At 47.7% G+C, this 12838-nt stretch overlaps 1 long non-coding RNA gene across 1 annotated transcript; it reads right to left on the bottom strand.

Moving 5' to 3' along the window:
- Positions 1 to 8918: 8918 nt before the first annotated feature.
- On the bottom strand, positions 8919 to 10330 carry LOC133220903 (uncharacterized). Its single transcript, XR_009727807.1, has 2 exons — positions 10118 to 10330; positions 8919 to 9176 (listed from the first exon to the last, which is right to left on the bottom strand). It is a non-coding gene; the product is annotated as an uncharacterized LOC133220903 (long non-coding RNA).
- Positions 10331 to 12838: the final 2508 nt, after the last annotated feature.

Here is a 12838-nt window from a genome sequence, read left to right as displayed (position 1 = left end):
TCCCTGTCCTGACAGCCCAGCCGTGTGTGTTTAGGAGACCCAGATTCAGGTTGTGTTCCACTGGCATCTGCCTTGATATTATTTCCAGCCTGTTGTTGCTTGCTGTGGCACAGAGAAAATGTTGCTAAATGAACCTATTTGATGGGTTGGGATTTTGGGTGAAGGATGGATGGAAAAGAGTGGAGGTTCTGTTGGGATGTGACATCTATCCACATACACCTGCTTTGAAATGAAAAGTTAAAATACAGAAGGCAGATCACCAGATATTCACAAGGAGCAGAAGACTGGTTGGGACTGGCATTCCCTCAAAAGCAATATCCTGTGCTTAAAAATCAGCCTATACCACTTCCAAGAAAGAAGAAACCTGGATGCTGCTATTGCTGGGTAGTTTCCTCTGACTAAAATGTCTTTTGTACTCGTCTTAAATGAAGGGGGTGTTATGCCCTGAGAAATGAGTGTTCGTACTCATCTCAAACTTCATGGTTTTTAATCCTTAGCAAGTAATCACTTCCACCAACATGAACAGAAATAGAAAGCTTTTCTTAAACAGATGCGAGGATTCCTGCATTCCAGTCGGGCATATGGTTTGATGTTCTTCCAGTTTCAAGTCTTCGAAAATATAGACCCATAGTGAAATAAAGGCAATGAAAAGCAACCAAAACTAGGCCAAAACAAAACCAAAAATCTTCAATAGTTTGATTTCAGAGACCAACGAGGGACAGAGCTGTTATGTGTTGCAGAGTGCAGGAGAGAGGCCATCATCATCCAAGCTAAGTTAATACAAAGCCGTGGAACCCCGGGAAGATGGTTTTGTTTTCTTCCCTCTCTCTGTGCCATGTAGGTATGGCCTTTGAGTAACCTGGTTGTACAGCAGAAGAAATGTCAAGAGATCAAGCTGAGTTTATTTTTCTGGAAATACCCATCAAGCTGCAAGTAAGAAAAGGGCACTATCTTTTTGATAGGGCTTAAAAATGTCCCCCAGATGCTATGGATGGCGCTATCCCCCATATGCTATGGTGCGAATGCAAAGCTCATGTAATTCTGGGACCCCTGCAGGGGTCCTGGTGTTGCTTTTCTTTCTGTTCTCTGGAGAAGCCAAGTAGAAAAATTAGCTACACTTTTAAATTCTAATTGCAACAAGTGTAGGCTTTTCTGTTTGCTTTATTGTGTTGCAGGCACTTCAGTTGTTAGAAGAATGGCAATCACTGTAGGATCTGTAGGAAACTTGGTCTTATGAGGCACCTCTGTCAGGAATAGCTGCAGGTTAAGTCCTCCATAGCACCATTTATTCAAGTGGTTGTACCCATTAATTATATTCGCTGGAAGCCAGATATATTTAAAAGAGCAAGATGCTGAAACCTGAATATTTTCACTGGGTAAAAATGGTGAACAAAAACTCCCCGGTTACTTGGGAATTGCCTTAAGTTACACAGATGTAATTAAAATTTAATTATCAGCTAAGAGAAAAGTTAATCATTATTCTTTTACAAAGAGCTAGTTTTTAATTAGAGAAGCCAGTTTCTGCTTAGCACATTTAAGACTTTGTCTGTGTTGAATGAAGTATTATGGACTCGAATACTGCATCCGTCCCCACACTGTTTCAGGGCAGTACAAGGAAGGCACTGGGTACAGGAGAGAACAACATGTCTTTGTGGGATCTTCCAGGCAGGCACTCCTGAGCTCTTTGCAAGCATGACTCAGTATCTGGAGGTGAGATCATTATGTATTATTAAAGCTTGTTAGCTTCTAAGTGGCACAGAGAGACTAAGGGATTAAGGACTGCATCTTGCACCTCTTCTGTGTTATGCATTGGGGTGATGCAGAGCCCAAGCAGTACATCTCTGTGTGTCTGCACAGCCCATTGGCTGCAGCTGTTGTCCCAAACTTCTCCAGCCTGGGCCACGTTACTTCCAAAGGGAGAGAGGGCAGAGATCTGCCCTTCCCTCCAGCCAAGCATCTTGGCAATGGGCAGTAGTTCCATGGGCATGTGTGTGTGTACATGGGAGAAGATGGAGGGACACCCAGCACCTTACTGGGACCACAATGGAACCAAACCTGTCCAGCATCTAAGTCAAAGCCTGGATGCAGAAAATCATCCCATCTGCATGATCCTCAGCCCTTCTTATCTTCACAGGCAGTCCAATAATTTTCCACCCATGTTTGATAAGGCAAAAAGGGTCTGTTTTTCAAAATATGTTTGGCTTCCACAGGTTGTGTCAATGAGCTCAGTACAGACTAGTGGTCTAGGTCCCCAGATATCAACAGGTTTCCTCTGTGCCCTTGAGAGTGAGTCAGGTCCCCCATTCCCACCGCTCCTTCTCCATGCACTGTGAGTCCCCAGTTCCCGTGTGTCCTAGGTGTGCGGTCAGGCTAAGGGCATGAAATACTGGGCTGGCAGCAAGAATGCAGGCAAGTATCCACTCTCAAATCCAAAGGGCTATGAGCTCTTTCTTCATGAAACCTTTGGCTGCAAAGTCCTGCTGCAAGCCCCTGCCAGGGAAGTGTGAGTGAGCTTCTGTGTGTGAAGAGCTGAAATCCCCTGGGAAAGGTCTTCTTCTGTAATTCCCACCTTCTTTCAGTGTCTATTCACTGTTAATTATTTTTTCAGACTCTGCCCATTTCTCCTGTCTTTTTTTCCCCAGGCAATTGCTTGAGGCACTTGAAGGTTAATGGGCCATGTGCCTATTTTTAGCTGTGCATTACTTTAACACAGGAGAACCTGGCTGATGGCAAGTAAGCACCTCTAGCCAGCACGAGCAATTTCTGCCTCCAGTGCTCTTCCAGGTATTATTTCTTCTTTTTTTCCAATGAAGTGACAGGCAATAGCTGGTGAGCTGCTGCACAAGATGCAACACATGGACTCTTGCATCTCTTTGACAGGCGCCTGCAGGCAGAGACTGCCTGGAAGGGCAGAAATGCTTCCAGCAAATTGTGGTGCACCAGCTTCCACCCCTACAGTGGGTGCATAGAGACAGAAGAAAATGAATGAACATTTCAAAATGGATACCATTCCCATTCCCCTGTACAGATTGTAGACTACAAATCCAGGGTGCCTGTTGGCTCACAGTCTGCCCTACTGAGGGGAAGGCACAGGGCAGGAGGGCCATCATCCACCATGGAAAGCGCAGGGAGCACCACCAGAGTTGCAAGCTTAGTGCCTGCCCTCCTTTGGGGGCAGAAGGAGGCGGTGTCCAGCTGCAGGAGCTCTCACCTCTCCTCAGAGCAGCCAGGTGTTCACAGCTGCTGTTTGGCCTCGGTGTTTTGAAGTCATTTTGATTCTGTTTGAGGGTCATTTCAGAAGCACGCAGGGTACCTGGGGTGGCAGGTCTGGCTCAGCAGTGGCTTGGGTGCTGAGGCACAAAAGCAGGAGAGGCACCTTTGGCACTACAAGTTTCCCTGGTGTTCCCTTGTCCCCTCGTCTGTCCTTGCCCACTCCACTACCCTGAGGACTACACTGATGCCTCTCAAAATGGCCCATCCACAGCCTCATGAGGGGCTGTGCAATGGGTTTAGGAGATCGCTCGCCTGTTCATTCCTCAGAAACAGAACCACCTCACTAAATCAATATACAGGAACATGAGTTGAAATGTCCTTGAAAACACACGCTGTGTGAAGGGCTCACCAGCTGCATGGTTTCCTTTACGGCTGTTTAACCTGTGATGTTTTGACTGGAGCTGCACCTTTTAGTGCCCACATCCGCCATGGTCCACACTCTAGAATCTTCTACCCTGGAAGAAGCATGCAATCATGCTGGCATGACACCAGGTTTTCCATAGAGCTGAACCCCCTAGTGACAGAAGAACAAAGGCCTCGTATAGCTTAATGAAGTGGAACAGGGCTTATTCCTGCAGTGTTGCAGTCACTGTTTAATGTGCAGCATGAATTTTGACCAATGGGATACTCTTCTTGGGCTTGCATTTGTTTTATACCCTGATTGGTGTGTGTGGTGCTTTTAAACCTCAAGGCTTTTCCTTGGCTATTTCTCATATTGATGTGGGGTCTGAAGTGACACTGCCACAGCCTTCTCTAAAGGACTTCCAAGACATTTTATACACCACGCGTGGTTCTCTGCCAATGACTTACCCAGCAGGTAGGGACAGCAGCATAGCTTTGCTGTGCTATAAAATAGCAGCCAAATTACATGAAATACATAGCTCCTGAGGCCGATTTTCTAGCCCTGGCAGCTTGCTGGTTGCACAGGCAAACCTGTAGATGATGGCTGTATGCTGCATTGCCTCTTTGCAGGACAGTGACACTGAGCAAGTGTCAGGGCTGCTCTTGCAGGCAGGGCTTGGCTCGTGCTTTCCAGGTCACCCCAGGACTGGGCACCATCCACAAAGAGAAATGCCTTCTGGCAAGCTCCCCATTTGGCAGACAGGTCTGCACAGTTATCTTTGGTTCTGAAGAACTTTCTTCAAAGCAGGCAGTGGGAAAAACACCACTTGTGGCTTGGATGCTCCTGGCTTCCTCCTTGCCTTTCCTCAGCTCCCACTCCCAGGGTGATATCTGGGATAAGGCAAGGATCACCTCTCTCCTTTGCAATAAAGTGCAAAAGAGTAAGGGGATAAATTCTGGGATTTCACCCAGGAAAGGCCAGGAAAGGGGACCGAGGCTTTAGTGGGGGGCAAAGGTGTGGAGCTGCAGAAGCCACCCCTCCTGCTGTGCAGCTGGACCAGGATGGGTGCACAAGCTCCATCTATTTTTGTTCCTCCATTTGTGGGATTTTAATAATGCATGATTTGGGAAAGTGCTGCATACAGCAATTACTCATAAAGTCCATCCAACTCATGTGTGAATGAATACCAGAATGTTAAGCTTGCCGTTAGCCCTTAATAAGGAACAAGTTGAATCCCATTTGGATCACTAATTTCAAGCGAGGGTTCCATACCAAAATGCATTTGACACATTCGCCAGCTCTGTAGGTTGTAGAAGTTATTAGCTGCCGCTGCATTTTCTGTTCGTCTCCTGGGTCTGGGAGCAGAGTTGTCAGGTGTGATCTCAGGTGGGGGGCATCTCTGGTTGGCTGGTGGCTGGCCTCTAGATGATAAAGTGGTGAGATGGGCTCGCAAAAGATGCTGGGAACTCTTGTCCCAAGGCCAACCCTTCAGGGGAAGCACAGGGACTGCAGCAGGAGAAAGATTCATCCACTCCTGTCACCTCCACACGTTTCACACTTCAGAGATGAACACACATGCTGGGAGGACCTGTGTGCAAGTTCACAATGGGACTTGAGACTGAATGTAAAGCTTTTCTCTACAGTCCAGGAGGGAAATATCTCACTGAATTGGATGGCTTTTGACCACATTTTGGGTTCATTAACTTGTGAAACCTTACTAAGGTAGAAGCTCTTCTCTGGTGGAGACCAGCGCATTCCGTGAAAGCTATTTTGTGATTTTTTGCAGTGCATTTTATGGCCTCTTTTTGTCATTTTGGAGCAGGAGATGCTCCATGACAGATGCTCTTCCCTCTTCTTGCTCTCCTTCCCTGCTGTTGACAGTGGTTCAGATCCACTGAGGGCAGAAAAGCCACTTGAGAACTTAGATTTTGAAATATAATGCTTAGAAATGGAACGGAAACTTGCACAGAGATTAGCCAATTTCCTGTAAACAATGCCAGTCCATTAGTTTCATTAATGAGCATTTCAACTAAGGAATGCATTTTCTAAGTCTGTAAAGTATCCTCTGTATTTTCTTGAGTTCCCTCATAGTCTTATAGAAGCCTGATGTGTTTTTATCCCCATAATGTAATTGCTGGCTGGGATCAGGAAGCCATAGATATATACCATGATCCATATGCATGGTTTGGGGCTTTTTTTTTTTGTCTTCTGTGGCTTCAGAAATATGTTGCTGCTGAAGACCATCATCAAATCCTGGTGTTGCAGTTTATGCACTACACTGTGGGGATCCGATGTTACTGGGGGAATCCTCATTGCAGAGGGGTTCAACTAGGTGACTTTAAAAGGTTCCTTCCAACCCAAACTATTCTGGCCTGGCCTCTGGGTCAATGACCTTATTCTCAAATGTGGTCTCTGTTGCTGAGGATTAAGCTAATAGCATAGAATCATAGAAAGTTTGGGGTTGGAAGGGACCTTAAAGCTCCTCCAGTTCAACCTCCTGCCATGGGCAGGGATACCTCACACCAGACCAGGTTGATCCAAGCCCCATCCAAAGTGGCCTTGAACACTGCCAGGGATGGGGCATCCACAACTTCTCTGGGCAACCTGTGCCAGTGTCTCAGCACCCTCACAGTGAAGAACTTCTTATTGATGTCTAATCTAAATCTGTCCTCTTCCAGTTTAAAGAAATTCCCATATGTCCTCTCCCTACATGCCCTTCTGAGAAGTAACTCTCCAGCTTTCTTGTTAGGCCTCCTTAGGCACTGGAAGCTGCTCTAAGATCTTCCCTGAGCCTTCTCTTCTCCAGGCTGAACAACCCCAACCCTCCCAGCCTCTCTCTTCACAGGAGGGATGCTACAGCCTCTGATCGTCTTCATGACCCTGCTCTGGACTCGCTCCAACAGCTCCACATCCTTCTCGTGTTGGGAGCCCCAGACCTAAACACAGTATATGCTGGAAATTTTTGCAGGGGTTTGTTTGTGCCACCAGACTGCTTCCCTGACCACTGCTGCAGGATTTCACTGATGGTGATGAAGTACGATGTCTCCTCAGAAACAGGGAAAGTGAAGGAAAGCATTCACACATGGGGTGTTTGCTCTTCTACGTCAGTAAGACCAGGGTTTTCCTGGGGAGGTCTCCTTGGAGCCACGTGAAGAAAGGGAGAAGGAGAGGGCACATAGCACTGCATAGACCAGCACCCTGTGGCAGCGCAGACTGAGACAGGGAAGGGAAAAGGAATACCTTCTTGTTGGAATTGCCAGTTAATAAACCAGACCCCAGGCAAGGGGATGCATTGTTTGCAAGGCTCCCATACATGTGAGTTTATGCAAAGGGAGGAATAATGATCAGGATGACAGGATGCCATAAAGGCCTTGCTGGCTATGTTGGATGTCCTCTGCACAGGGTCCCCATCCTAGGGCACTGATGTGGGGCTGCAAACCCAGGTGTCAAATGCTGGAGCATGGCCCTACTGCAGAGCCAAAACCACATGGGCAGCAGGCCATTTTGCAGGCACAGTGGTGCCCACAGGGGTCAGTGGGGATGTACTTCTATAGAGGTACATCCGCCACAGGTGGAGATGGTGCTCTGAGGGATCAGCATAGGGAGACATAAGGGCAAAGTATGAAGAAGATACTTTCCCCACCCAAGAGTGTCCCCCTAGTAGGTCAGTGTACTTGGTGCACAGCGCTACACCCACCTCTAGTTCCTCACCACCTTTCAGCTGGAAATGAGCATTACTTAAGCAGTTTGAAGATGCCATAAAATAATTCCCCCAAACTGAAGAGAGAGATGCTGAAGAGCACTTTGTAATGAATAAATGATGAGACAAAAAAGGAACAAGAGTGAGCATGCAGGTGCACCTATCACACGCACAGGCAGAGCTCTGCCCTGCCACCTCCTCACCTTTACCCTTTAATTTTATACAAATATGTACCCTATACTTTAATATACCCTATAGTCTAGTTATAAGCCTCTCAATCATCACTTCCATCTTCCTAGTACTTGACCAAAACATACTGTGCAGCCTGACCTCTGTTTTAGATCATCTAGTTACACTCTTTCTTTGCAAGGCTAAGTCTTGGCACACTGTGGCTGGCCAATTGCTAAGTGCCTTTTTATCATAGAACCATAGAATAGTTTGTGTTGGAAGGAACTTTGTGCCTCTGCACAGCAATAAAAGGGATGCACGGCACTCTCAGGGCCCCATCCCACAGTCCCCACATACATGACTGCTCCTGCTGCCTTCGCGTAAGTACAAACCACAGGATCAGAGCCTTAAGAGCTAGAAAATATTCTAGTGTTAACGTCTATTCACTCTCATTTGGCAACTCGGCCTGCTCTTTGATAAGTAACTGCTGAGGAGGAGGCAGTGGGCAGGAGTGCTTGGGGAGGGTGAGCAAAAGGCTGGTGGGAAGGACTGGGTGGACAGACCTTGTGGCAGGAAGTCCTAACTCCAGACCTAGAGCAGCCCAAGAGGTATGTGCTGCACGTCAGAGACAAGCAAGAGGCGACAAGACAGCAGTGGGTTTAATATAACAGGGAAACTTACCATTTCTTCAAACTGCTGCCTGTCATGGTTTGCCTGTTTGCAGCACAAGTGTCATTTGAGGCCAGAGAGAGCTCAAGTGCTTGTAAGTCACTGGGAAGGAATAAAATGTTTCTTCCTCTCTTGAGGATCAGCCATTCCCCGAACACAGCGAGCCAAAGTCAACAGGAATCTGACACTGTGTGTGTGCTTCCCCCAGGATGCTAGCACTCCTTCTGCAAGCAATGTGCACATCTCACCAGCCCCATCTGATTTTCCTTGCAAGAGTCTGCAAAGTCTTTGGGGTAGGGGTCATCACTGAAACACAGCCCCTGGATGGTCTGCATTAGGGATAACTCAGTATCAACAGGAGATACTCATTCTCCAGAAAGTTCATTGCTGGACACTCCTTTCTTGGGTGATTTATTATTAGTGGTCTCTACATGCCTTTTTATTCCGCAGTGCCTGTTAAGTTCAGTTACACACTTCCTCATTTGTAGAGAAAGAGGAGCTGAATGAACATGTCACCAGCTTGTCACTTCGTCATTCCTCTCTCTGCCTCTGCCCTTCCTTTAATAGTCTGAACCAATTTTAGAAGTCTCTGATGCTACTGATGATCCATTGCCTCTGAGAACTAGAGGGCTATTGAACAGTCAATGTGGGTATGCTGCTCACTGCATGGAGTCACTACCAAGGCAAGAGTGGTACTAGCACTGGCAGTGTTGATGCACAGTTGATGATGTGTTGTACATTCTGCTGCAGATGCTTCAAAAATGCCATTTTTAGTCCTTTTATTTTTAACTAGATTAAACTGACAGCTCCCACACCTTGTAAAGAGATGTTTTAGGCTGTGTTGAATGCAGCTATTGCGTACAGAGGTACTGAATACGCAATGAGAGAAACAGGATGAATTTTTAAAGCCCTGGTGCCCTGCAAAGAGGGAACTTGTGATCTGTCTTGGTGCATTTCACTCACGCAGCACATGGCTGTGCTTAGCCTGGCCCTCGGTCCATGCAGTGACAGACCTTGTCCTCCCTTCAAGGAAGCAGAAACGAGGGGTTTCAGGCATCCCCTGCAGCTACCCTCTGTGTCCTTGTTTTGGCTAAACATGCCATCGCATGAATAAAGAGGCAGTTCTAGTCCAGCTCCATCCTACCTCACTGCTGAGGCTGTGAACACCAGCCCCGTGGGCCCTGCAGATGGGAGGGAGCTCCCGGCCCGGCAGCAGGACTGCAGATGGCAGCTGGGCTCTGTGCCTTGTTCACCAGAGTTGGAGCCAGAACTAACGAAGAAAAGCTGCCCAAGGCCTTTCCTTGAAGCCGTCGCTGAACTCCCCTGGTTGGGCAGGAGCTGCAGGAGTGAGGAAGGACAGACACAATGCCTTTGCCTCCTCTGTCAGTGAGGGGGAGGAAAACAGACAAGGGTAGAATCACAGGGGTGAAATTGGCACTGTGCAAAACCCAGGCTGGAGTCCTCCATGGGTTCCAGCATCTGACAGACCAGATGACAGAGAGGAAAGAACTACACATCAAGTCCCACCAGGCTTGAAATCTATAGCATAAAACCATTTCTCCTCAGATGTCAAACCAAAACTGCAGTGAGAGAGACACTTTGCTTGGCTAGAGGCTGGTCTAGCAACACACTCAGTACCAGCTGCTGTGAGAACTGTGATTTGTTTTCAAGATACATATTGAAAGATGTTGCTCAAGCCTTGTAACTGCAGATTCTTATTCTGTTTGAGTAGAAAAATCATTCAATGTAGATGTTCCAATAGTTTTTCTTATTCCATCAGTTAGCAACATCCTGAAGTAAAACCCTATCTTACTACAAAGAGCTGTTTACAGCTTGGCATGCAGGAAAGGCTATTGGCAAAGCTGTAGTCCTCAGCCCAGCAAAGCAAAGTCCCCTGGTGACTGCAAGCATCTCTAGGAGAGCCCTTGTCCCGCAGGAGCAACAGAGGCCTGTGTGCAGCCAACCTTGGAAACACTGGAAGAGGATTATAAAACTTTGATGTATGGAGGCTCTGGGCTACTCTGCACGTAGGAGCAAGGTGAGTAAAGCTGCTCTGGGCACTCCTGCTGGCTGTGGTTGATACTGCAGCCAAACATCTCAACAAGCATCTCAAGGCAGCATCCCTGCCTTGGCAAGGGGTCCTGCCTTGACAGGGGGGTTGGACTAGATGATCCACAGCAGAGGCCACTGTGACACAGCAGTGGGTGGTGTCACCAATGCAGGTGACAAGTAGCTGTTGTCCATGCCTGGTGAGCAACAGGGGCCAAATGTCATACTAGGCAAATTCTCCTTTAGAAACAGAATCCTGTAGTTACCCTCAATGGGATCTTTACATAACCAGCTGGAGGATTCTTTTAAAGTACCCATATGCTCTGATTTGCAGGCAGCAGAAAGCTCTGCTTGAGCCACATCCATCATAAGTAAGAGCTCTTTATTTAATGGCTGACTCTTTTCATTTTATGACTGTGAAGGGTAATTTATGTCTCAAGAGATTTATTGCTTTGCCATCACTCTCCTGCCACAGTGCTACCCAGCGCCCGATGCTTGCACCAGAGGTGTGCTGTGGCGTGTAACAGCACTGGGGAAAACCAGGCTGGGTTTAGTTCTGTGCTCCTTATCCCTTCAGATTTGTAGGTGACCTTCATGCTGGTCTTAGAGCAGAGGTTAAGCAACATAAATTCAAATCCCAGCCTTGTTAAATGTTTTCTGTGTTCAGGTGAAGTTCCCAACGACTGGAAAAAGGGAAATATAACCCCCATTTTCAAAAAGGGGAAAATGGATGACCCAGGGAACTATAGACCAGTCAGTCTCACCTCTGTGCCTGGCAAAATCTTGGAGCACATTCTCCTGGAAGGCATGCTAAGGCACATGAAAAACAACAAGGTGCTTGGTGACAGCCAGCATGGCTTCACTAAGGGGAAATCCTGCCTGACCAATTTGGTGGCCTTCTATGATGGGGCTACAGAACTGATGGACAGGGGTAGAGCAGTTGATGTCATCTACCTGGATTTGTGCAAAGCGTTCAACACTGTCCCACACAACATCCTTGTCTCTAAATTGGAGAGACATCAATTTGATGAATGGACCACTCAGTGGATAAAGAACTGGCTGGATGGCTGCACACAGAGTTGTGGTCAATGGCTCAATGTCCGGCTGGAGTCCTGTAACAAGTGGTGTCCCTCAGGGATCGGTGTTGGGACCGGTCTTGTTCAACATCTTTGTTGGTGACATGGACAGTGGGATTGAGTGCGCCCTCAGCAAGTTTGCCGATGACACCAAGCTGTGTGGTTCGGTTGATACGCTGGAGGGAAGGAATGCCATCCAGAGGGACCTTGACATGCTTGTGAGGTGGGCTGATGCCATGAAGTTTAACCATGCCAAGTGCAAGGTCCTACACCTGGGTCGGAGCAATCCCAGGCACAGCTACAGGCTGGGCAGAGAAGAGATTCAGAGCAGCCCTGTGGAGAAGGACTTGGGGTGCTGGTCGATGAGAAAATGAACATGAGCCAGCAGTGTGTGCTTGCAGCCCAGAAAGCCAACCGTATCCTGGGCTGCATCAAAAGGAGCGTGACCAGCAGGTCAAAGGAGGTGATCCTGCCCCTCTATTCTGCTCTCGTGAGACCTCACCTGGAGTATTGTGTGCAGTTCTGGTGTCCTCAACATAAAAAGGACATGGAACTGTTGGAACAAGTCCAGAGGAGGGCTACAAGGATGATCAGGGGACTGGAGCACCTCCCATATGAAGATAGGCTGAGAAAGTTGGGGCTGTTCAGCCTGGAGAAGAGAAGGCTGCGTGGGGACCTCATAGCAGCCTTCCAGTATCTGAAGGGGGCATATAGGGATGCTGGGGAGGGACTCTTCATTAGGGACTGTAGTGATAGGACAAGGGGTAATGGGTTAAAACTTAAACAGGGGAAGTTTAGATTGGATATAAGGAGTATAACTCCTGTTAGGGTGGTGAGGCACTGGAATAGATTGCCCAAGGAGGTTGTGAATGCTCCATCCCTGGCAGTGTTCAAGGCCAGGTTGGAAAAGGCCTCGGGTTATATGGTTTAGAGTAAGGTGTCCCTGCTCATGGCAGGGGGGTTGGAACTTGATGATCTTAAGGTCCTTTCCAACCCTAACTATTCTACGATTCTATGATTCTAAGCTGCAAACTGGAGACAAACCCTCTCAGAACTTCACTGTCTCTAATGTTTTGTCTGGCTGGTCTGCTTAGACTAGCACCTTTGGACCATGAGCTCCTGCTGAAGGGGTGTTTGTACACCCAGTCCTGAACCTGGCTGAGATCTTGCTCTCCACGTATGACAGTATATGACAAATCAGTGAATAAATAGCTCGCTCCTTCTGGCCTTCAGTAAGGTGAGATGCTGCATTAAATGCCTCTGCAGGGCTCAGGATGCAGCAGCCCTTCTGGCATCTCCTGCCATGAGGCATGACAGGCAAGCAGGTAACAGCAGAACAGATAAGCCAGCTAGTACATTACTAATAAAACTGTGCTTTTTTGTAGCTGCAGAGAAAACGGATTGATGCTGGCCCTAGAGAACTGTGAGGAGACAGAAAGATCCTGTTGGGAATTTGCCCCTCCTTCGATTCATGTTTCTGCCCTTGTGCATCACCAGTGCTGTTCAGAGCCATCACCTGGGGGGTATTTGCAGCTTGTGCCCATCAACCATCAGCCCCTC

Source organism: Neopsephotus bourkii, unplaced genomic scaffold, assembly GCF_033783945.1.
Source record: "Neopsephotus bourkii isolate Nb327-2 ecotype Australia unplaced genomic scaffold, CSIRO-AGI_Nbou_v1 NB_1493, whole genome shotgun sequence".
In the NCBI taxonomy this organism is placed as follows: Eukaryota; Metazoa; Chordata; class Aves; order Psittaciformes; family Psittacidae; genus Neopsephotus; species Neopsephotus bourkii.
The sequence above is the reverse complement of the archived record's forward strand: the minus strand, read 5'-3'. Positions and strand labels throughout refer to the sequence as shown.